Raw genomic sequence first — 23,647 nt, 5'->3', positions numbered from 1 at the left:
TACGCTTTCTGCAATATAAGAGAACAAAAGACAAGGATGTGAAGAGAGCATCATGGGTTGGGCCATGACTCCTTAATGCTACCTCAATCTTTTTATCAGGAGGGATTACTTTCAGGGATCATAGAGCTAACACTGTGGCATTAGCCATTTTATCTAGGTTCTGAGCATATGTTTGCTACCATTGCTCTGAAGAGTTCTATTATTCCTCTCTAACTTGTCCAAGGAAAATGTAAATGCTGATCCACTCCTAGGGGCTTGCAAACTGCCTGAACTGCTGCTAACACAAAGGCCCTGATTTATACTTTTTGGTGCAAAACTGCACCAACACAGTTTAGCACTAAAAAGTTTTGCACTGGCATGCACAATTCCTGTGCTACAGCCGGGCACCATATTAATGGAATGGTGCAAGCCGGTGCAAAGGGTAGGCTAGCGTAAAAAAATGACGTTAGCCGGGTGGGGGTGGCGCTATGGAAGAAGGGGTTTGCACCAAAAAATGACGTTAGGCAAGTTAGAGTAAAAAAAAAATAACTCTAACTTGCCTAGCGTCATCTTCTGAAGCAAAACCATCCATACCACATGACTCCTGTCTTATGAAAGACAGGAGTCATGCCCACCAGCACAATGGCCAGCAAAGGGGACCTGGGTCCCCTGGGCATGGCCATTGCACCCAGTGCCATGTAGGGCGGTCCATTTCAGGGACCCCAATGGCACTTAAAAAAAAAAAAAAACTTATATGTACTGAGCTATACCTACCTGGGATGGGGTCCCCCATCCTCCGCTGTCCCTCTGGTGTGGGTGGGGGTGGCCCTGGGGCCTGGGGAGGGCACCTGTGAGCTTATTCCATGGTGTCCCACCATGGAAATAGGCTCACAGGTCCCCTAATGCCTGCCCTGACCCAGGCATTCAAAAATGGTGCAAAGCAAGCTTTTTTCGACCCCCTCCTGTCCCCTGTGCGTGATTTTTGCATGGGAGGATAAATAAGGCGCTTGGACCTTAGAGTCATTTTTTGCCTGGGAACGCCTACCTTGCATCTAATTGATGCAAGGTAGTTTTCGGCAGGCAAAAAATGACTTTAACTCCAATATTTTGGCGCTGGACATGTCTAGCGCCAAAATATGAATATGGAGTTAGGTTTTCGCCAGATTTACATTAAAAAAATGAGGCAAATCCGGCAAAAGCAGAGTATAAATATGCCTTAAAGTGTGCCCTTCTGTCACTACTGATTCAGCTTAGTACTTTGAACGCAGGGATATCACTGCACACCTGCTTAGCTATCATAATGGCATTAGCTGGGGCACAGGGTTACAGGGACAACATACTTACAGGAACATTGAGACAGTAATAACTTGAACATTTGGGTGTCTGCTAAAAGTCTATCTAGATGTGCACAAAGGGCCACCAAGGAGGAGGGTGAGCAGTTAACTTTATCTGTTTTGTGACAGGCAGATTGCACAGGAATGGCAAACATTCTGGGTTTTTATATGAAAAGAAGAGTGCACACCAATGAGTTGAAGTGGTATGTATCATGTTGTCCCTGCCAATGTGGGCTGCTACGTGGTACAACTGGTGAGGTCGGGGAATAAACATTTCAGTACAACAATATGCCCAGTGCTGTCTTGCCACACCACTTCAGGGAGTCTTTTACATTGCTACTTGATTCAATACTATTCTATGTGATTGGAGGCTTGCTGCTGCAATTGACAGAACACTTTTAAAGCTGGTGTAGGAAATAGATTGGTTCTTGTAACATACATGGTGTGATCAGTATTTTTACACAATGCGACATTCTTAGAAGCTGAATCGACTAGTACAGTGGTTTCTAACCTTTTGACTTCTGTGGACCCCCACTTTATCATCATTGGAACACAGGGACCCCTACTGAGTTATCATTAGAATCTGGGGATCCCCCACTGAGTCATTACTGAAAGCTAGGGACCTACTCTGTTAATATAATTTAATTTTCAAAGCAGTCGCCGGCCCCCTGAGGAGGCTTTGCAGACCCCCAGGGGTCCCAGGACCACATGTTGGGAACCACTGGACTAGGACTATGCCCAGTGAAACATCATCATCAGTATGTAGGTGAGCAGCACACTTTACTAATGCCACCTTTCCTGGTAATGGTAAGGCATTTATAAGATCCAGAACTCATTACCTATTCTTAACCCCTTCGCTGATAGGCCTCTTCCCCCCAGGTGCTGACCTCTTTTTGGGCTATTTGTGGTAGTTTGTTCTCATTTTGTGCCACAGATTTGACACTTTTCTAAGAGGCTGCCTATATTCTCTATTTTTCGTGCTTTCAATCTACTTCCAGTTTGTGGTGGAAACCAGTGTGAAACCCATGGGTGCTTCAGAAAAGCTATACATTTCTGAAAACTAGACAAAATCTGAATCCAGCAAAAGGTAAAATTTTATTAACAAGAGACTTCACAAAAAATGAAGTGCATTGTTAATAAATGAAAGGTAAAAACATTGAACAAAATGTCTAACAGCTCGTGAGCTGTAGAGCCGCGACAAGGCACCAACTACTTTACAGGCCAGTCACATACCGTTCATTCATAACACACACAAGACGATTTACAGTGCCAGCCATAGGCCCAGCACATTACAGCACTCACACCAACAGACAACGCAATTCAAGGGCCCATCACTTTCATATATCCAAATGACTGACACAGCAATCACTCCGACTGGCAGCTGATGGAGTGTGTGGACTTATGCTTGGCTAGGTGTGTCTGTAGTGACTAAAAGCATGTCACAACTCATAACCTCCAGCCAAATGCCAGCTCACACATACCACCATCCAAGTGCCAGCTCACACACAACACCAGCCAAGTGCCAGTCCACGCACATTGCCAGTCAAACACCAGTCAAACACCAGTTCACGCACACTGCCAGCCAAGCACCAGTCCATGCACACTGCCAGCCAAGGGCCCAGTCCATGCGCAACCACAAGCCAAGTACCAGGCCACACACACCACCATCACATTTTTGTTCACAAAAAAGAAAATACAAACCAATTGGAAGTAGATGAAGAACTATACCCACAAACACAGCAGCTCTAACTAAATACATCACACTATGCCAACTATGAAATCTGAACAAAAATTAGAAAACGATACAGACCAGTCAGTTTACTTTTACACGCACAGTTCCTCCCAATAACTCAGCTGCCTATGGTACAATTTAAAGCATGTGACACACACAGCCCAGGTTTAGAAGGATACTCAGGCAGTACATATGACTCGCCTTTCACACACCTCTTCAGATACAGACTCTACATCTCATAAAAGGGAAAGTCTTTTTTGGGTGGGAGAAATGTGATCAGGAAAGTGGTGCTCTTTCAATCTAGCCACATCCTCCACCACTCCAACCCTAGGAACTCTTTCCTCTTCCACTACAACAAGGCTGCCTATCACAGACTGCTGAAACTGAACAAATGTAATCTTTCATTCTGGAGAACAATTTTTGAATACTACAAAATCATTGAAGGTTGTTAAATGAAAACATAGATAGTCAACTTCCTATATCAAATGTAAGTCTTACAAACAGCAGCATAAGGCTGCAACCTTTGATCTACTCTGTGTACACCACCCATATGCTTATTGTAGTCTAAAGAAAACACAGGTTTGCGCACTTCAGCCATCTGACCCCAAACAGTCACAGGTGAAGTACTTTTATTATGGATTGTAGTCAGTATGTGGAAATCTCACCTGTCTGCAAATTTCACCGCTAGAAGTTCATCACTACGCAAGGCACTGCATTGTCCCCTCTCACATTTTCTACAAACACATTCTTTTAGGTAACCTTTACAGTTAAAGTGGATTGTGCCACAAGAAACAGTGTCCAATTTGACAATTCCCAGAACAATTGCACAGAAGTGTAGAAGTTATCTATGTATAAATGGTGACCTTTGTTACAAAGACCTCTACCAAGTCCCCACACAATTTTTTCACTAACTCCAAAAGTGGACGGACAGCCATGGTGGTCAATACTGTAATCTCTAGCAGTATGCACCTTGAAATTATAGACAGATCCAGAACAACTCTGAGACAGCATATGGACCTTAATTCCATAACGTGCCCTCTTGCTAGGAATGTACTGCCTAAAAACAAAAACAAACAGCACTTGAACAGGGCCAAAGAGTCATCCACAGCTATTCCTTTCCCTGAAACATAGATCTCTGAAAATCGATCTACAAAGTGATCAAAGCCAGACTGAAGCTTATAAAGACGGTCGCAATCAGGGTGATCTTGTGGCAACGTTGACGCACTATCAACAAAATGCAGCATCAGACGAAGAAGCAAATACAGGTCATGACTCATGGTTTTAGGAAATATAGTCATTGCCATCAAGGGCCTAGTAGGCCAATATGAAGACAGTGATGGCTTACTTATCAAGCCCATCACAAAAGTAAAACCTAAGAACTTCTTCAACTATCCAGATTTGTGGGAGTCCGCCAGCTAGCTCTACAGTGGGGCTTAAGTCTGACACTGTTGTCGCTCAAATACTGTTCAGCATACAAATTAGTCTGGTTAACAATCTCATCCAAAAATACATTGTCTATAAACAACTGAAAGAAGTTTACAGACAAAAGGTTTTTGGCATTCACTCTACACCCTGCGACACCAGTAAAAGGCAAGCAATGCTGGCTGCACTGTGTTTGGGACAACCCAGAGTTCAGCATTTCAAATGGGAAGCCTTTCAGCCTCTGGCTGCAATCCAGATGATCCTTGCTATACTACCAGCACACCAGTGTCCTCCTCTAAAACATGTACTTCCTCCACACTGAGAGTGGCTTCATCATCAGATGATTCATCTCAGACAGAAAATTCACTGCCAGAATCTAGCACTTCCTCCTCTGCCTCAGATGCAGAGTCAGTCTCATGCTCATGGTCAGAGGAGGATTTGAAAAGCATACTAACAACCTGCTGAACGGCAATCCTGCAGCTAGCCAGAATCATTACTAAGATAAGTACCTTGACAAATAAGTAAAAAATACCAAAAGTGCGTAAAATAAGTAATAAACAAGGTATGGCTTTATCACAAAGACCTATATACTTAAGAACGATTCCACTCACTTGCCAGAGACAGCTAGACTCAGCAGCGCCTACTCTGCAAAGACACAGCAAGCATCAATGATATCCCACTAGAAAAACAAACCAAAAGAAAATTACACACAATACAACACAATACACATCATGCTCAAATCCAAGGAAAATTTTACACACAATAAAACAGAAGCTAAAGATTCTGCTACTATTACACCATTTACAAAAACATATTCATGCTGGGAAATGATACTCATTTAGAGTAAACAGTACAAAAAACGTTTGCTTACCAAACATATGCAAAAACACAACCTGCAGATCTATCAGTGCTGATACTACAAGCAGGAGTCACAGCAAAGGAAATCATAAGATTTGCACTAGTATGAAAAGGAGAAATAAAACATTGTAATCACTAATGCAAATGATGACAAGAAATAAGACAGTTACATGATAAAACACTACCCATCCCCACCCAAATGCCAGCTACAAATATCGTCCAGCAAGAAGCCAGTCAACACACACTGTCAACCAGAAGCCAGTCAACACACATCATCAGCAAAATCCCCAGTTCAAACACCCTACTAGCCAAGCACCAGTGCATACACACCGCCAGAGAAGCATCAGTCCACACACAATGTCAGGCAAGCGCCAGTCCACACACACCACTAGGCAAGCGTCAGTCTACACACACTGCCAGCCAAGTGCTAGTCCACACACACCACCAACCAAGCACAGGTTCACACACACTGCCAGTCAAATACCAAATCACACATAGCCAGATCAATGCCAATACACGCAGACTATCAGATGAACTCCAGTTCACACACACAGAAACTTTCCCTGGTGTCTAGTGGCTTTCTGCCCCCATTTGGGGCAGATTGGCCCAAAATTATGGACAATCTGCCCTCGGGTGCAGAAAACACCCAAATTTATACCAATTCATTTCCCTGCTAAAGGGCCCGATGGAGCCACCCCCAGCATGCCAAAAAGAAAATCCCCAGTGTCTAGTGGGCTTGTCCAAGGGGTAGCTCCCCACAAACTTATCAGATAAAATCCCTGGAGTCCAGTGTGTTCGACACCCATAGAGGGCAGATTGGCCAAACAAATAGCTGATCTATCCCCCGGAAGGGCCAAACACAAACATTTTGCCCCGCAGGGCAGCACCCTTGTCCTAGGGGGCGCTCCCTTCAATAGCACAAACAAAAAATTCCCAATCGGCTTAAAACGTGGCTGATCTAGACCCTAGGGGAGCCGAAACACAGAAAAAAACATTTTGCCCCTGAGTCAGCGACTCTTGCTCAAGGGGTTGCTCCCTTCAATTGCACAAATAAAATTCCCTGGTGCCTAGTAGGTTTCGACCACCCGGGGGGCAGATCAGATGAAAAAACAGCTGATCTACCCCCTGGGACCGAAACATGGATAAATTATGCCCCCCCCAGGGAGCGACCCTTGCCTAAGGGGTTACTCCCCTAAAATACATTACAAAAAATTCCTGGTTGTCCAGTGGAATGGTTCCTGCTGCACAATCGTGAGCTTGACCCACCATTGTGGAGGAGGAATCAATTCACAACAGGCAACTCCTTAATTTCCCCTTGTCTGTTTTGAAATAAAATAACCCCCCCCCCACTCCACCCCAGAGCAGAACTTACTGTGTCCTCTCTCCTCATTGCACTGAAAGCAAAAGGTTTCCAGCACATTCAGCTGCATTTTATGATGTTGGCTCGCATGCCAATGTCATCAGACTGCTGACAGGGGTTTGAGGGGTGGCAGTGGAAGCAGTTCCTCTGCCATCCCTGGGGTGGGGGTTGAAATGGGTGACCCACGGGGAGCAACAGCACTTCCTTAGTGGGTAGGTGCTAGGACAGAAGTGTTCCATCCTCAGCACGCACCCACCGTAGCAGAGGACGGAATTGTTCTGTCCTCAGCACGCAAGGGGTTCATATGACTGCTGACCGAGTTAAAGAAACCTCTGCATCCAGGGGAGCCCAAAATCATGAGTCACTCCAAGCGTATACTTTGAATTGATATGCACACTAACAGTCATTTCGTTGTCTAGGACACAAGCTTGAGCAAGAGTGATAAGCTATGTGTTAGACCTGTCAGCTCTTGGCATGGTTTCCCCTGTACTTTTTGCTTTGAACCTCCTGTTTAGAGTCAAGCGCACAAGCGCTACGTCCCTCTTGTACTCTGTTTCTGGGCTTTTAGCCATGCCCATGTCATGCCTCTGACTTTCATTTGTTCATGGGCTTGTCTTTTAAAATCCGCTTGATTTCATTAGTTAAAGGCATGCATACGTCATGCCTTTTCTGGTGTTTACCCTCCCTCGAGTGAACCGGCCAACTACTGAAAACATACGAGGCTCAATGTTTTCAGTCTGGCTTCTGCATTACTTTATTTATTTTCCACACAGCGCAATCGCGCTGGGTTTTACATAGCGCGATCGCGCTCCTTTTTTTCTTTCATGAAAAGCAATTTTTGTACAATGTCTTCTATGGTTATGCTATAAAACAGAGAAACACATTTTTCACACTTTTCAGTCAATCCATTCCATGCAACAGAAACAGCTCGCATTATTTTCCTCTGTTATCTTAGAGAGATTCTTAAAACAATTGTTAATGGGCTAGAATGCCAGTTTAAATCTCTATTAGATGTGTTCTGTTTTATTACCAATAAATAAGTAGTATATGTGTGAAAGGGTTTGACCTCCATTCTGCGCTGGTGTAAAACTCAGTAATCTATACTGGATTTAATGCCAGTTGATGATGCAATACATCCTCCCGTTAGAAACCAAACGTGCAAGGAATAATTTGTGCAGGCTCCCAGATGTAGACAATCCATTTGTTTTGCAATTCTTCCCCACTTATGACACAATTTTTGCCCATTCTTCGCCTCCTTTTTCCATTGGGTTGCTTTTAAGAAATGCAATGCAAGAACTCAATACTGACATAGAGACTTCTGTATATTAGAAGGCTTTTAATTCCTGTTTTGTATTTCACCAGTAGAAACGCATGAGCATTTAAAAGATGTTGCCTTCTTAGTGTGTCAGTGTGTCTCAACATCTATGACACAAGTAAGAATGTTCCAGAAATCAAGCAGGAAAAGATAGGGGCACAGATTTACTAAGTTTATTTAGCAAAAAAGGTGAACAAATGTGCAGCACCATATTTCTCAAGAGTTACACGCCAGTGATGTTACCAGTTATGTTAGTAAAAAAAGTTTTAGTCAACCTCTAAGCATTACGCTGTGATGCAAACCCTATACATCATCCTTACCCTTCAGTGCAAATATCAATGTGATGACAGCCACACAAGGGTAAACCGAGTGAAACGTAATTTCATGGAAATTACAGGTTATGACTCGTGATAGCACACACATATCCAATTTGCCCATTGTTTGTGACTGATTTGAATTGATACTATGGTCTTCTGCAAAGCCGGATAGTTCTGTCTCAGTAGAGCTGGCTTTGCATGCAGTACTCAGGATATTTACACTGTTCTCACCTGTGACCTCCCTGTTACATCTATTAGTGGGTGGGTTATCACCCCACGACGCTACGCAATGTCTGCGCTGCGCATCAACTCTTGACACAAAATAACTTGAGTGGCTAAAAAACATTGTATTTGTTTTAATTAGCCATGGATCTAATCGTTCAGTCATACTGATGGGAGCAGTGGCCTTTCCGAGCTGCGCCTTTCGTTGTGTAAGCCAAAAGCAATAAAATGAGTTCTGGCATCTGATATCGCCAGTCTTTTGAACTCAAAGCGCCATTTTATTACTTCCGCCAGCATCGGCTTAGTTGTGTTTCCCGATCCGATAAGTATTAATTAATTATCTCCAAGAAATCTGTTTTTTGTTTAACATGAACTGCAGTGAGACGGATGGTTTTCTGACCTAGAGGAAGGCACCAGGGCCCATAGTTATACTTTTTTTGCGCCGCATTTGCATCATTTTTCGACGCAAAAGCGGCGCAAACTTACAAAATACAATTATATTTTGTAAGTTTGCGCCGTTTTTGCGTCAAAAAATGACGCAAATGCAGCGCAAAAAGTATAAATATGGTCCCAGGTGTCTATTGTTGGGCAAAGCCAGTAACACTCCTCTGCTGGGAAAGAAAGAATATTATGACGCTGTTGAACAGCATGAAATAAATTTGTGTGAAATTGTTGGTGCCCATATTATTATTGTGTTATTAAAATATAATTATCAGGTTATAGCCCAACATAATATCATGGCGGTAAGTATACATAAAAAGCGCACAAAAAAATACAGAAATCGGTGCACAAACGCAGATTCCCTTGATTATTCCCCCTTCCACAATTGAAAATTTGTATCAATACTACACCAGTAATTACAGTATCTCACTGTATTGGTAATTCCATGTGTGGTATTACCACTTCTCATAAAGAGGGTTTAACAGGTGAAAATTATTCTACACATGAAAATCCTAAGCAATTGCAGGGCCTTGCAGAAACACTTGTTTCTCATCTCAAGCTGTGTTTTTAAGGTCAAGCGCACAATCCGTCCCTGTTGTAATCTCTCTTTGGGCTTCTAACCACACTCATGTCACGCCTGTCACTTTCATTGGTTCGTAGCCTTGCCTTTTAAAATCCGCTTGATTTCATTTGTGAAAGGAATGCATACGTCATGCCTTTTCCGGTGTTTAGCCCTCCTCGAGCGCACCGGTCAACTACTGAAAACATATGAGGCTCCATGTTTTCAGACTGGTTTCTACACTACTTTAACTTTTTATTTGCCACGCAGCTCGATCGCTCGGTTTTTGGGATTTCAGCAGGATCGAGTTTTACAGAGCACAATCTGGCTTGTTTTTTTTCTTTCAATTTATGTGGCAAGAAAAGTCCAATTAGGAGTTTACCACGCTAATAGCTCTAACTCAAGCAAATGTGAGACCTGTTGCGTTGCAAATGCTTGTTTTGCTGGTTTTAGGACTCTGGGCTCTTTACCACAGCTGCCCAGTGCTAAAGTGCAAGTGCTCCTCGTGTGAACTGCACTGGTGATTGGTTTCCTCATGATTGGCATATTTGATTTACCAGTAAGTTCTTAGCAAAGTGTACTATGTGTGCCCAGGGCCTGTAAACCAAATGTTGCTAATGGGAAAATTAGAAAAAAAGGGCTGCAGAAGAAGGCTTGTGTTTTTTCCCTGAAAATGGCATCAACAAAGGGTTTGCGGTGCTAAAATCACCAGCTTCCCAGCTTTCAGGAAAAGGTAGACTTGAATCAGAAAAGCAAATTTTTTAACACAATTTTGGCATTTTACTGTGACATACCCCATTTTTACTCTTTTTTGTGCTTTGAGCCTCCTTCCAGCTAGTGACAGAAATGGATGTGAAACCAATGCTGGATCCCAGAAAGCTAAACATTTCTAAAAAATAGACAACATTTTGAATTTAGGGGTTATTTGTGTAGATCCTACAAGATTTTCCTACATAAACTAACAGCTGAAATAAAATAATATTGAAATTGAGGTTAAAAAAAACAGCCATTTTTCTCCACGTTCTACTCTGTAACTTTTTCCTGGGATGTCAGATTTTTGAAAGCAATATACTGTTACGTCTGCTGGACTCTTCTGGTTGCAGGTATATATAGGGCTTATATATGGCTTGTAGGTTCATCAAGAACCCTAGGTACCCAGAGCCAATAAATGAGCTGCACCTTGCAATAGTTTTCATTTTATACCAGGTATAAAGAAATTCATTTCCTGAAATATAAAGAGTGAAAAATAGGTATCAGGAAAACCTTTGTATTTCCAAAATGGCCACAAGATAAGGTGTTGAGAAGCAGTGGTTATTTGCACATCTCTGAATTCTGGGGTGCCCATACTAGCATATGAATTACATGGCATTTCTCAAATAGTCATCTTTTTTACACACTGTCTTACATTTGGAAGGAAAACATGTAGAGAAAGACAAGGGGCAATGACACTTTCTCTGCTATTCTGTGTCCCCCCAAGTCTCCCAATAAAAATGGTACCTCACTTGCATGGGTAGAATGCCTGCGACAGGAAACGCAACATGGACACATCACATTTTTACATTGAAAACTGACATGTTTTTTGGAAAGTGCCAAGCTGTGGATTTTGATCTCTAGCTCAGCCGGCACCGAGGAAAACCTACCAAACCTATGCATTTCTGAAAACTAGACACCTAGGGTAATATAAGATGGGTTGACTTGTGGGGCTCTTACCAGGTTCTGATACCCAGAATCCTTTGCAAACCTCAAAGTTTGGCCCAAAAAGTACTTTTTCCTCACATTTCGGTGACAGAAAGTTCTGGAATCTGAAAGGAGCCACAAACTTCCCTCCACCTAGCGTTCCCTCAAGTCTTCCGATAAAAATGGTACCTCACTTGTTTGGGTAGGCTAGTGCCCGCAAAAGGAAATGCCCCAAAACACTATGTGGACACATTAAAATTATCAAATACAAAACTACCTGTATTGTGGGGGGGCACCTGTGTTTTTGGTCCTGGATTCAGCAGCAATAAAGTGAAACCTACCAAACCCAAACATTTCTGAAAACTAGACACCCAAGGGAATCCACGGAGGTGTGACTTGCGTGGATCCCCCAGTGTTTTCTTACCTAGAATCCTCAGCAAACCTCACATTTAGCTAAAAAAATCTCATTTTTCCCACATTTCTGTGTGGGGTCACCGCACCAGGACAAATTTCCTACCACCCAACATTCCCCTCGGTCTCCCGGTAAAAATGATACCTCACTTGTTTAGGTAGGCCAAGTGCCTGGGACAGGGAAGAGCCAAAAAAATGTCAAAATTGAGGGGGAACCAAAGCGGGTCTAAAAGGGTAGTTTGAAAAAAAAATGTAGGCTGACAAGTGGGCAGAATTTTTATCAGTATAGATGCGGCAATCCTGGGTGGCAGGAATTTTGTGGATTTGTGCAGATTCGGAAGGTACCATCACAAAAATGTGGGGAAAATGTGTGATTTCCAGCAAAGTTGGAGGTTTGCAGGGCATTGTGGGTAAGAAAATGGTGCGGGTGCATGTGAAGCACACCACCCTGGACTCACCCAGATGTTTAGTTTTCAGATGTGTCTAGGCCTTGTGGATTTTTCTACATGGCAGCGTCCCAAAGTTCAAAAAGTGGAGCCCTCACCATTCCAAGTGGGACGATTTTGAGAGTTAGACAAGCTCTCATGGCCAAATGTGAAACCAAAAACCAAAATAATCAAATGTCCTCTTGCTTGCTGTGAGATAAGATGTTTTAGTGTGTGGGGGAGAGCTGAAAGACTGTTACCCTCTTCAGTTGGGTTGGGGGCATAACCATGACCATACTGGTTGGTAGCCACCACACCTTTATTTTTTATTTTTTTAATTCCCTGGCATCTGGAAGGCTTTCTGCCCCCCCAGTGAGGAGATCGGGGGTAATTTCCCCATCTACTCACCGGTGGGCAGAACAATTTTGGCCACATTTTTTTGGGGTGGGGGTATGGCCATACCTCACCCTCTTTTTTTGAAAAACAAATCTTCCCTGGTCTCTGGTGGGCTTTCTGCCCGCCTGGGAGGCAAATGTGCCTTCCAAATTTAGGCCGATCTGCCCCCAAGGGGGCAGATATGGCCAACAGTAATGTGCCCCCATGGGGAGCGACCCTTGCCCAAGGGGCTGCACCCCCATAAAAAACACACACATACACACACGAATCCCTGGTGCCTAAGTGCTTTCTGCCCCCCCCCCCGGGGGCAGAGCGGTCTAATAGAAATAGGCCGATCTTCCTCCAAGGAGAGCAGAAATGGCCTAGAATAAATTTGCCCCCCAGGGGAACGACCCTTGCCTAAGGGGTAGCTCCCCTTGTGTGAAATTGGCGCACAAAAAAAAAAATCCCTGGTGTCTAGTGGTATCTGCCCCCGTTTAGCCTAATAAGAATAGGCTGAATAAAAATAGGCCGATCTGCCCCCAAGTGGGGCAGAAACAGCCTAAAGATATTTTTTCCCCCAGGCGAGCAACCATTGCCTAAGGGGTCGCTCCCCACATATAAAAAAATAAAACAAAAAAAATCCCTGGTGCCTAGAGGTTTCTGCCCCCCCTGGGACGGGGAGGTGAGCTGGGGTTATCTCAGGTGTGTGACTCCCTTACCCTGACTTGGACAGGGTGTAAACTAACTGCCAACTAGAGATCCCACTTCTAACACTCTGCAATCTGAGCTGATTTCACAGTAGGTAAATTAAAACTCTCCACAATTTATAATACAGTACAGGCAACATAGCCATTTACTAGGATACATTTGTTGTCCCCGAGACATGATCCAGTCACAAAATACATTAACTCACAGTCAGTGTGGGGCATATCTGTTAAATTAATCTGAGGATTACTAACACAGTCGTGTGGATCTCCGTCTTCACTGATGGGCATTCAGAAGCAGGGTTCAAAGCAGAACACTGAGTCAAAGTAATATGAGAAACAGACAATGACAGTACTTCATTTTGAGACAACTGAGCTGTGGAGTGGTGCTGAGAGTTTGTAATGAGGAGGACTACAACCACAAAATTGGGCACAGCTGCAGGTAATGAGGAGCTCACCACAATATTTTCAGAAGGTTCAACAAGATTTGCAGCAGTCACCATTGACAAAAAACAAGGTCGGGCCCCAGTCATGACTTGGTTCCCAACTGAAGATGTGCGATGGGCTTTTTCTGATCCCAATGGCTTTTTCCCAGAACCCCAAGTGCAATTTCATTCATGACAATACAAAGAAAAAGTCTGGCGTAATGAGGGAGCGCAGCAGTCAACAGTTGTTTAGTTTTTACAAATTCTTTGATGCTTCACCAGACCACTGCAAGGGTTCAAAGGTATTTTTTGAACATATTCTTTCAAAAGTTTTGCCACCTTGGCATAACCCGGAATCCAGCGCCTGCAATACCTAGCCACTTCAAAAAAAAGGTTATGTACCTGGTCAGACAGTGATAGGCTAAGACAACTTTCAGATGGCTTCAACTCATTCAAAGGACTGATGACGCATACCATCAGAAATTTCAGGACTAAGGAAGGCACGACTATAATTTTTCTTCTAAAAAGTCTTGTACCCTTTCGCAGCCAATCTTGTAAGGATATCCTCCTTTCACTATCTAGAGTAACAGAAGGCAAGAATAGCATGTCTATATATTGAATTAGAGTAGACCCTAAGGCAAAACCAGTGTTCCAAATACTTCATTAGGCCTTGGGAAAAGATTGAAGGAGACTCTATTAATCCTTGAAGGAGTCAGATCCATGAAAGCTGACACCCTCAGAATGAAAACAGGAACAAATACTGACTCTTCTTATGTACAGGGATGGAAAAGAAGCAGCCAACCACAGTAAACCATTGGGTGCTGGCAGAGATGCAAGAGAGGATGGTTTAGAGAGTTGGGGACCACAGGGATGCTAGAGAGAACTATTAAACAATTGTAGTTTCCAGAGCACTCAAATTGCTCTATTTCTTTCAATCTTATGAACAAGATTTTTGTCATTTATCAGCGTGCTGTGGAGGTATAGCCATTGGTATTAAATCCAATAAACTATCACCACTCTGCCTCTTTCGGATTGTTTCCTCCCATAGTACTGCTTTATGTATTGGTGCACAATGGCTTCTTCAGGTATGTTGCTTCTTCTGTTGATAACTATGCTTTATCCCACAATTTACTTTCAGTATTCAATGTTCATTTAATATTTACCCATTTATTAATTTTCGTATACAACTGACCATCAATCATGTGCATAAAGTGTATAGTATTCTCAGTGCATTACAGGCCAAGATTGACCCTTTGTCAAGGGATAGTCCCTGTGGGACAAAACAAAACTGCCTGTTAGCAAAGCTTTTCGGTGTACAGGTAAGAGTCTGACTCCTTCTTTTTGTTTAGTTGCCCTGCATTGCTAGATGTGTAAACTTAGGGTGGTCGTCCACCAAACCTTTTCCCTTCACTCTTTCTGTTTTGCTGAATTTGTTGTTGACTTTAGGACTCTGCACACTTTACCACTGCTGACTAGAGACAAAGTGCTTATACTTGCTCATTTAAACATGATGAAATTGGCTTACACCAAATTGGCACACTTAATTAACTTGTAAGTCCGTAGTAAAGTGGTACAGCATGCACCCAGGGCCTGTAAACTAAATGCTACTAGTGGGCTTGCAGTACTAATTGCACCACCCAGTCATGTCACCTTTAAAACATGCCTCAGGCCTGCTGTTGCAGCGTATGTGTTCAGTTTTAAACTGCCATTTCAACCTGGTCAAATTAACCTTTTGCAAGGCCTAAACCTTGTCTTTTAATACATATAGGCCCCTATATGCTAGGCCCTAAATAGCCCACAGGGAAGGTGAGTTGCATTTAAAAAGTTGGACATGTACTTTTAAGTTTGAGATGCCCTTGTAGTGAAAAACTCTCAAACTCAGTTTTTAATATTGCAAGACCTACCTCTTCCACAGAATAACATTGGGTTAACTTATTACATGTAATAATTGCGACTTTTTATTAAGGGCAAGCGGAAAAATCATGTTTGTTGTTTGTGGAATTGTAATTTAAGGCTCTCTTCAATGTTACAGTAGTATGTTAAGTCACACAATATTGAAAATGCCACTTTTGGATTTTTAGCATGTCTTGTCATTACCATTTGGTGGCTGCAGACTGTTCCTGGGTCTCATGACTAGGTATAGTTGGCAGTTGACCTTTTGTGTATTCTTTCTAGACAGTATCACTAAGGAGGGTGTGGGTGTTGACAGGTCGAACCATCTCTGACTTGATAGGGAAGGAGCTGTGATCTACCAACTTGCACTTCAAAGGCACTGGGTCAGCTCACACACAAACAACTTCACACTAGCACTAGTCTATTGTACCAAAGAGACTGGGACCAGGACAGGGAGGAAGGAAATTCCAAACATCTCTCTGGGTGGAAAACTCCAGAAGCTTCCCCAACTTCAAAGCTGGCACCAGGCATAAATATTGGACCCTCAGACCCAACTCTTCAGATCAATTTTTGACTGGTGGAACGCTTAGAACGACTGCTCCATTGCTCTGCTGCTCTGCTGCAAGAAGTACTGTCCAGCTGCTCCGCTGCTCCGCTGCTCCGCTGCTCTGCTGCAAGAGGGACTGCTCTATTGCCCTGCTTCTTGAGGAAGAAGGGACCTGTACCTTGAAACCAGGAGCACCAGAGTGACTCCAAGTGCTAGTTTGCTGGTGTCCTGATCAGAATCTTAGAGACTGAGAATGCTCCAACCATCTTGAGCCTGCGCCTGGATTCTACCAGCTGTGAATCGTACCCCCCACTGCAATTGGTGTCTGTCATTCCTGGACCCTTGGAAGTGGGGATAAGGGTGCTCTGCCAGCACAACTTTGGTCCCCATCAGAACTGACACAGCATGACGCAATGCACAGCCCTCATGCTCCTCATTGGAACTGACGCAGAGCAATACAACTCAATGCGGACCTCGAATTGCAGCCGTCGCAGCCCCTGGTTGAAACCAATGCAGCGTGACACAACTTGACATGAACCTCACCACGCAGCCCTTTCATCTCCTCATCGGAACCAACACATCTTGTTGCAGGATCCTATGTTGCTCTGCAGAACTGTGTCTGCGCAGCGCAACAACCTCATGAAAAACATTAGGTACAATTCTCAGTGGGCCTAATCTAGTCCCCGTATCTGGCCCATGCTCCATCATGGTCGGCCTGAGTTTGTGTCTTCAGCCGATCTGTCATGACCAGATAACCACACTTGTCACTTCATGTTTTTAAGCACTATCTTTACCTAAACCTTCCAGTTCTACTAATTGTGTTTTAGTTGTTTTGGTGTCCACAAATAATTTATTAACAATTACTCTATCTTTTTAAATTGGCATGGGATGTATTCTCACTTTATTACTGTTTGTGTGCTGCATGAGTACTTTTCACATTGCCTCCAAGTTAAGTCTGACTGCACATTGCCTCCAAGTTAAGTCTGACTGGTTTCGTGTCAAGCTACCAGAGAGTTAAGCACAGGTTAATTTAGTGACTTTTGTGGTTCACTCTGACAGAGCTTGTGGCTGTTGCTTGAAAAGGGCTCACACCCGATTCAACTAACAACCTAATTTCTCACAGGCCTCCACTCCCTGACACAGTTTTCTCCCAAAGACAGATTTCTAATTGACAGGAAACACTCATTTGTCTTCAGGAATGCTCCAGGGCTTAATGTGTTTGTTTACTGAACCTTCAATTCCATGCCCTATTCTCCCCTGTATACAACCTTCTAGTTGACAGTAAATACTGCGTGATCTTCTAGCCAGTAGCGGCTCCTACTTTAGGGCAGAAGAGCATCACCCCTCTGCTCCGAGTGCAGCAAGCACAGATAAAATAGTAATAAAATGATTTCATTACCATTTTATTATAAAGCATACACATGTCGGTGCAGCCCAAGTGTGAATATGGGGGCTGTGCTATTCCTGCTGATTGGCAGCAGGGACAACTCTGCCTAAAGTTTAAAGTGTGCATGTCAAATTAGCTGGCTGTCATGTGACGGTCAGCCTTGCATGTGTACTTCAGACCTCTACAACTTATCCTGCTCCAGCCAATCCTGGCACTTCTCCCATGCTGATTACGGTTATTAACAGCATGAGAGCAGCTCCTGGATTGGTTAGGTTGGTACCAGGCTCCGCTCAGGGACCCATACTCGGAACCACTATCTGACATCCTCATCTGGTTTTAAGGGCTAGTTTTCTCCCATGGTCCTGGCTGTGGGTGCAAGACTCTGTGTTACTTCCTATCCTATGGCCGTTGGTTCAGGTAGAGCTCAGTACAAAGCCAAGAATAACGGAAACCAGGACAGTCTGACATGCCATATAAATCCCTTCTAGCTCACTGAATCTTGTCCTTGGTCCAGCTGAGCAGTTCTGCTCCTGATTTTATTCAGCATCACTGTTCATGGCCTGAGGGCTGAGTCAAGATGGCGGCCGGAGCAGTCGCCTGAGCCTGAACTCTGCGTCGGTCCAAGGATAAAATCCTTCAATCACGTTGACGAAGAGCCGCAATGCGACAAACCGAGTTCGGAACCCCCAGGGAGGGGGGAAACACTGACGTCGGTGCGGAGTCGTCTGACGGCCAATATACGAACTGCGGCACCTGGACGCTGTTCGGGCCTGGTGAGGCCAGGAGAAGGCAGGGCTGCCGCTGGAGCATGCAGCCTGCCCTGCGGTGTCTTGATCAGAGCAGCTCCCAAGTGTGGGAGAGAGGGCGCGTCAGACGGATTCCGGTACAGCTGCACCCTAAATAAAGGTTTCGAGAAAGAAGCGAGTGGCACAAGCCCCCACCCCATGCTTGTTTCTGACCAAGGCCCAACCCGGAGGAGGTCTTAAATGAAATTAAGTGACAGGAAAAGAAACTCTGATTGGCAATGGTGCCCGCCCATGCTGCAAGGACAAGTGCAAACTGACCACAATGAAAGTGACAATAAAGGGACTGAAGTGGCTCTAAAAGAGTGGTAAGGAGTTGGGGCCACATTCTGTCCAGCAAAGATTTTACATGGGACATTGAGACTGGGTGGAGGGCCTATCTTAGTGGCCGACCTTCCTAAGCATGTGTAGAGTAACGTGGATACAATACCTCATGCACTCTATCATGTGACAGAGGCGATGCCTGTCGCCAGAGGCAAGACACTAGGCAGTTATTGGCAACTCTCAGTTCCTAAACGTGAACCGAAACAACGTAATGACTGCTGATACATGACAATACAATGATGGGTAAAACTAAAAGAACCAAGCACACGGAGCAAGACCCAGAGCAAATCCCAAAGGAGGGAGGCGCGAAGGAGACCCTCAATCGATTCAACAAGGTTCTCCAGGCTATTCTGGACACGAAAATGTACTAGAGGTCAGAATCGATGCTATTGCCGTAGAGGTCAATCTTCTTCGAGTGGACCAGCGTAATCTAGAAGAGCGGGTCGAAGAAGCAGAGTCCTCGCTTGCTGCTCTTCGCCCTACGGTTCAAAATCTCCAGATGCAGATGACACAGGCGAAATTGGAGATGACGGCCCTGCACAAACGAGCCGAGGAGGCGGAAGGAAGATCACACCGTAACAATATCAGACTGGTGGGATTTCCTGAACGAACGGAAGGCACTAGTGTCGAATTATTTGTGGAACAATGGTAGACTTCTAACATGCTAGACAGGAAACCCTCGAAGTTCTTCTCAGTGAAATGGGCCCACAGAGTACCCGGCAGGCCACGGCGTCCTGGTGCTCCACCAGGACCAATAGTAGCTTGCCTCCTTAATTTTAGAGACTATGATTTGATATTGCAACTATCTTGCGCCAAGGGCCCGTGGCACCATGAAAATGCAGAAATCTCAGCTTATCCAGATTTTACTTCGGAAGAACAAAAGCAACGCAATTCCTTTATCAAAGTAAAGCAACATCTAAGAGGACTGAATTACAAATATGCACTTCTGTTCCCAGCGAAGTTGCGGGTGATCGACGGAGATGCAACGCAAGTGTTCACCTCCCCTGAATATGCCTGGACTTGGGTGCATGCCAAAGGGCTCATGCACTCTCTGCAACTGTCACAGTCTGAGGATTCCTGGCTAACACCACCAACAAACAGGTGCAAACGCAACACTAGCAGAGCGAGACCATCAAAGGCCCAAGAGGCAAAAGAACAAGAGGGAGCACTGAAAGAGGCCTTGCAGCTGTCCAACAACACATTTTTTGCGCTGGCAGATAAAACATCAGTTGACTCTGACGAAGATGCCGTCCTGGAACTCATACAAGGTAGAAGGCCTGGCGCTTACACCGCAAGCAGCAAATGACCTGTGATACGTCTTGCACTGTTGTTCTCCTTTTGGGAAGGATGCTATGAAATGCAAGGGAAATAACTGCCAGAACAGAACTTCATCCCGTCTAAACAGCACCCCCACCAACCGGGGGACCTGTACTATCAGTCTTTTGCTCAGTCTTGGGGCCTGCGGCACAGACACTTGTCTGCTACAGGCCTTTCTCTTTCCCCCTACCCCCAAAGGAGGAGGAGGTGTCAGGCTAACGCCTTGGCCACAAGTATACTCTAGCAGTTATGGTGTTGTTTAGCTGTTTTAGGGTTTGTGCCATGATACATATTAATGGTCAAGCCAGGGATCAGGGAGTTTTTTATCTTGTTAATGCTTAACTTCGAAATGCCGGTGGTCTGGGGGGGGCTCGGTGCTTTCAGGGGTTGGAGGTGGAGGGCCAGGGGGTGCCTGGGAACTTGCACAGTATGTTTTGATGTTATGGCAGTGGACTATGCTTTTTTGACTTGGAACATTCGGGGGATGGGTAATCCTGTTAAACGATACCAGGTATACAATTATCTTAGAAGGCGGCAGATTCATTTTGCCTGTCTCCAAGATACGCATTTAACGCATGGTGAATTACTTAGACTTAGTCGCCGGTGGAAGGGCCAGATATATGAGACTGAATACTCAGCATGTGCTAGAGGAGCACTAATCCGGGTGGCACGGGAGGTAACTTTTGTTAAAACCAGAGTATATGTAGACCACGAAGAGAGATACGTACTCCTAGAGGGTCGATTGAATGGTCAACTATTATGCCAACATCGATATATGGCCCAAACACAACCCAAGGGACCTTTTTGAATGAGTTAACCTCGAACCTGATACATAACCTCAAGGCTCCTGGAATTTGAGGGGGGAGATTTTAATTGCGTACAGGACACCCTGTTGGATCGTTCACTCCCACCACTCCTGGATACTCCCGGCATACAGGCCACCAGACATTTCCAACAATGGTTCCAATCTATAAATCTACATGATATTTGGCGGCTACATCACCAGAAGACCAGAGGATACTCATATTACGCACCAAGGTACCAAATACACATGAGGCTTGACTATGTTTTCTGCGACTCCCTGTTTTGGCCCTAAATCAGCGGTTCTGAATATCTAGGAAGGACACTGTCTGATCACAATCCCCTCAAGGTCACCTTTAGTTGGGGCAACACTAAACTCCTGATACCACTGTGGAAACTACGGCCGGTGGCACTGCTTCTAGGTCTAAGATTGGCTCCACTCTTTCAGAATACTTTAAACATAACTTGGGCTCGGTGGATAACCCCGGGATGGAGTGGGATGTGATGAAGGTGACTATGGGGGGCCATTGCATGGCCACTTATTGAGGGGTGAAAACAGATCTTTCCCGGAGTATACTGAACTGTGAAAGTGAGATACGTAGACTGGAAAAAGAGGCCATAAGCGACTCACAGGCCCATCCATTGCTGGCGACAGTACCGGCAGTATCAGGAGGACCTGAGGCGACTAAGTAATGTGGATTAAAAAGCTCATCTGGCCGAACAACATAAGTTTGAGGATAGACCGGGGCACATACTATCGTGGCTACGGCACTCTGAAACACCCAAAATGGTCATAGGAGCGATTCACAGTAATAGGGGGGAGCTGGTGAACTCCAAGGAAGGAATCAATGAACCTTTCACACAATATAATGAAACACTGTTTTTGGCACCTCCTACCCCACCAGTCTCCCATCTTCAATCATATCTGCAGGCACTATCACTACCTACCCTGTCCCAGCAGCAGCATCAGGATTTAAAATTCCTGTTGCAAATAGAAGAGTTACAGTTAGTAATACTACAGATAGCTAAAGGGAAAACCCCCAGAATGGATGGGTTTCCCATTGAATTTTATTTGGCTTACGAAGACACACTCCCACCTAGATTATTGGACTTGTATAATGCATCTTATTAACGTGGGAGCATCCTAACGTTGCTTTGTGAGGCACTTATAATAGTATTGCCCAAACCCAGCAAAGACCTGCTTGAAGTAGGCTCATACTGACCTCTTTCTATGTTAAACATTGACTACAAAATACTAAGTAAAACCTTGGCTAATAGACTTCTCGCGGTGATATCATCCTTAATTCACCCTGATCAATGTGGTTTTGTGCCTCGCAGAGCCACATTTCACAACACCAGGCAACTGTGACACATAATAGACGTAGTCTCCAGGGATGATGGCCACCCAGTGGCTATGTCCCTGGACTTTGAAAAGGCATTCGACACGCTGTGCTGGACATATCTGACACAGGTCCTGGAGCGCTTCAGACTTGGCCCTAGTTTCATAAAATGGATACAATTGCTATACTCTGTCCCTCAAGCAAGGGTCCTCACTGGTGGTCAGATACCTCGAGCCTTCTCTTTTCAAAGAGGGACGTGATAAGGCTGCTCTCTTTCACCAGTACTTTTCGCGCTAGCCATGGAACCACTAGAGGCACAATTGCGAATGAAGCTGAGTGGGGTATTTGGAAGGGCAGACAATGGCACATCACCTCCTTATACGCTGATGATGTTTTAATTTATATAAGGAATGTAGCTGAAGCTCTACCTGAGTTATTCAATATATTTGACCACTTTGAGAGGGTGGCAGGCTTGAGGATGAACTGGACTAAATCCTGTGCCTTCCCACTACCTAAGACTAGTGATGTGGCAGACTTCCTGCAGACTGAAGAGCGACTGGTGTGGGCCACTGGGACTTTCTGCTATTTGGGTATCAATGTTTATCACTCTGAGATGGACCTGATAGAAGGTAACTATGGCAGGGCCCTGGCCAACACTAGACAGTCCATATCCTTTTGGATCCACCTTCCCCTCTCTCCAATGGGTAGAGCGGCCATTGTCAAAATGCTGGTTCTTCCAAGATTACTTTATTTGTTCCAGGCATTGCCGATTCTTCTGGGGAAATCCTGGTTTAAAACTGTGCACAGTTTGATTACAAAACTCATATGGGTCTTGGGTCGTAGGCGGGTATCACTGCAAACACTCCAACTTCCTTCGATCGAGGGTGGTATGGCAGTGCCAGCTATAGAACAATATTATGTGGTGGCCCAGCTTCAGTGTTTGATGCCTTGGTTAACCGGGGATCAAACAATGGAAGTAAATATGACGCGAGAAATGTTAGGGGAGGGAGGAATTTTAGGTTGGCTTCTCACATGGGATGCTCCCAGTATAGAATTGGGTATACCCCCCTACTCACCTAAACTCCCGGTGCAGGATGTACCACAGTTGCGAGCTCTTGCTCAAATATATAATTTCAATCCCTGGAGAGAGGGAGGACTCACTCACATGGGTGACCTCTATGCAGAAGGCCATCTGCCAACCTTTTCAAATTTGAAAAATACTTATGGTTTGGACATGGGACAGTTCCTTGCCTATGCAGCAATACAGGTAGTGTTGAGGAACATTTGGCGACTAGGCCCCACTGAACCCACAACACATCAGGGAATACATTATATTGTAACATGGGGCTCATACAGGAGGGCGATCTCCAATCTCTATATAGCACTAAGGGAGACGCAGGGTGCACCTCAAGCCTGTAATAAAACTAGATGGGACACTTGCCTGGGCAATGATCTGACTGCGCAACAATTGAAGATGGCATTAAAAATGGTGCGCTATATTTCCAGAAATGCTAGATTGAAATATACCCAATTCAATTATGTTCACCAAACCTATTTAACACCCCATTGTCTACATGGTATGTTCCCGGGGTCCTCTCCCTCCTGTCCAAGGTGCAGCCATGACGATGCAACCTTTCTGCATATGACATGGGAATGCCCAGTGTTACATAGTATGT

The sequence above is a fragment of the Pleurodeles waltl genome, chromosome 1_2 (genome assembly GCF_031143425.1).
Source record: "Pleurodeles waltl isolate 20211129_DDA chromosome 1_2, aPleWal1.hap1.20221129, whole genome shotgun sequence".
In the NCBI taxonomy this organism is placed as follows: domain Eukaryota; kingdom Metazoa; phylum Chordata; class Amphibia; order Caudata; family Salamandridae; genus Pleurodeles; species Pleurodeles waltl.
Note: the sequence above shows the minus strand (reverse complement) of the source record.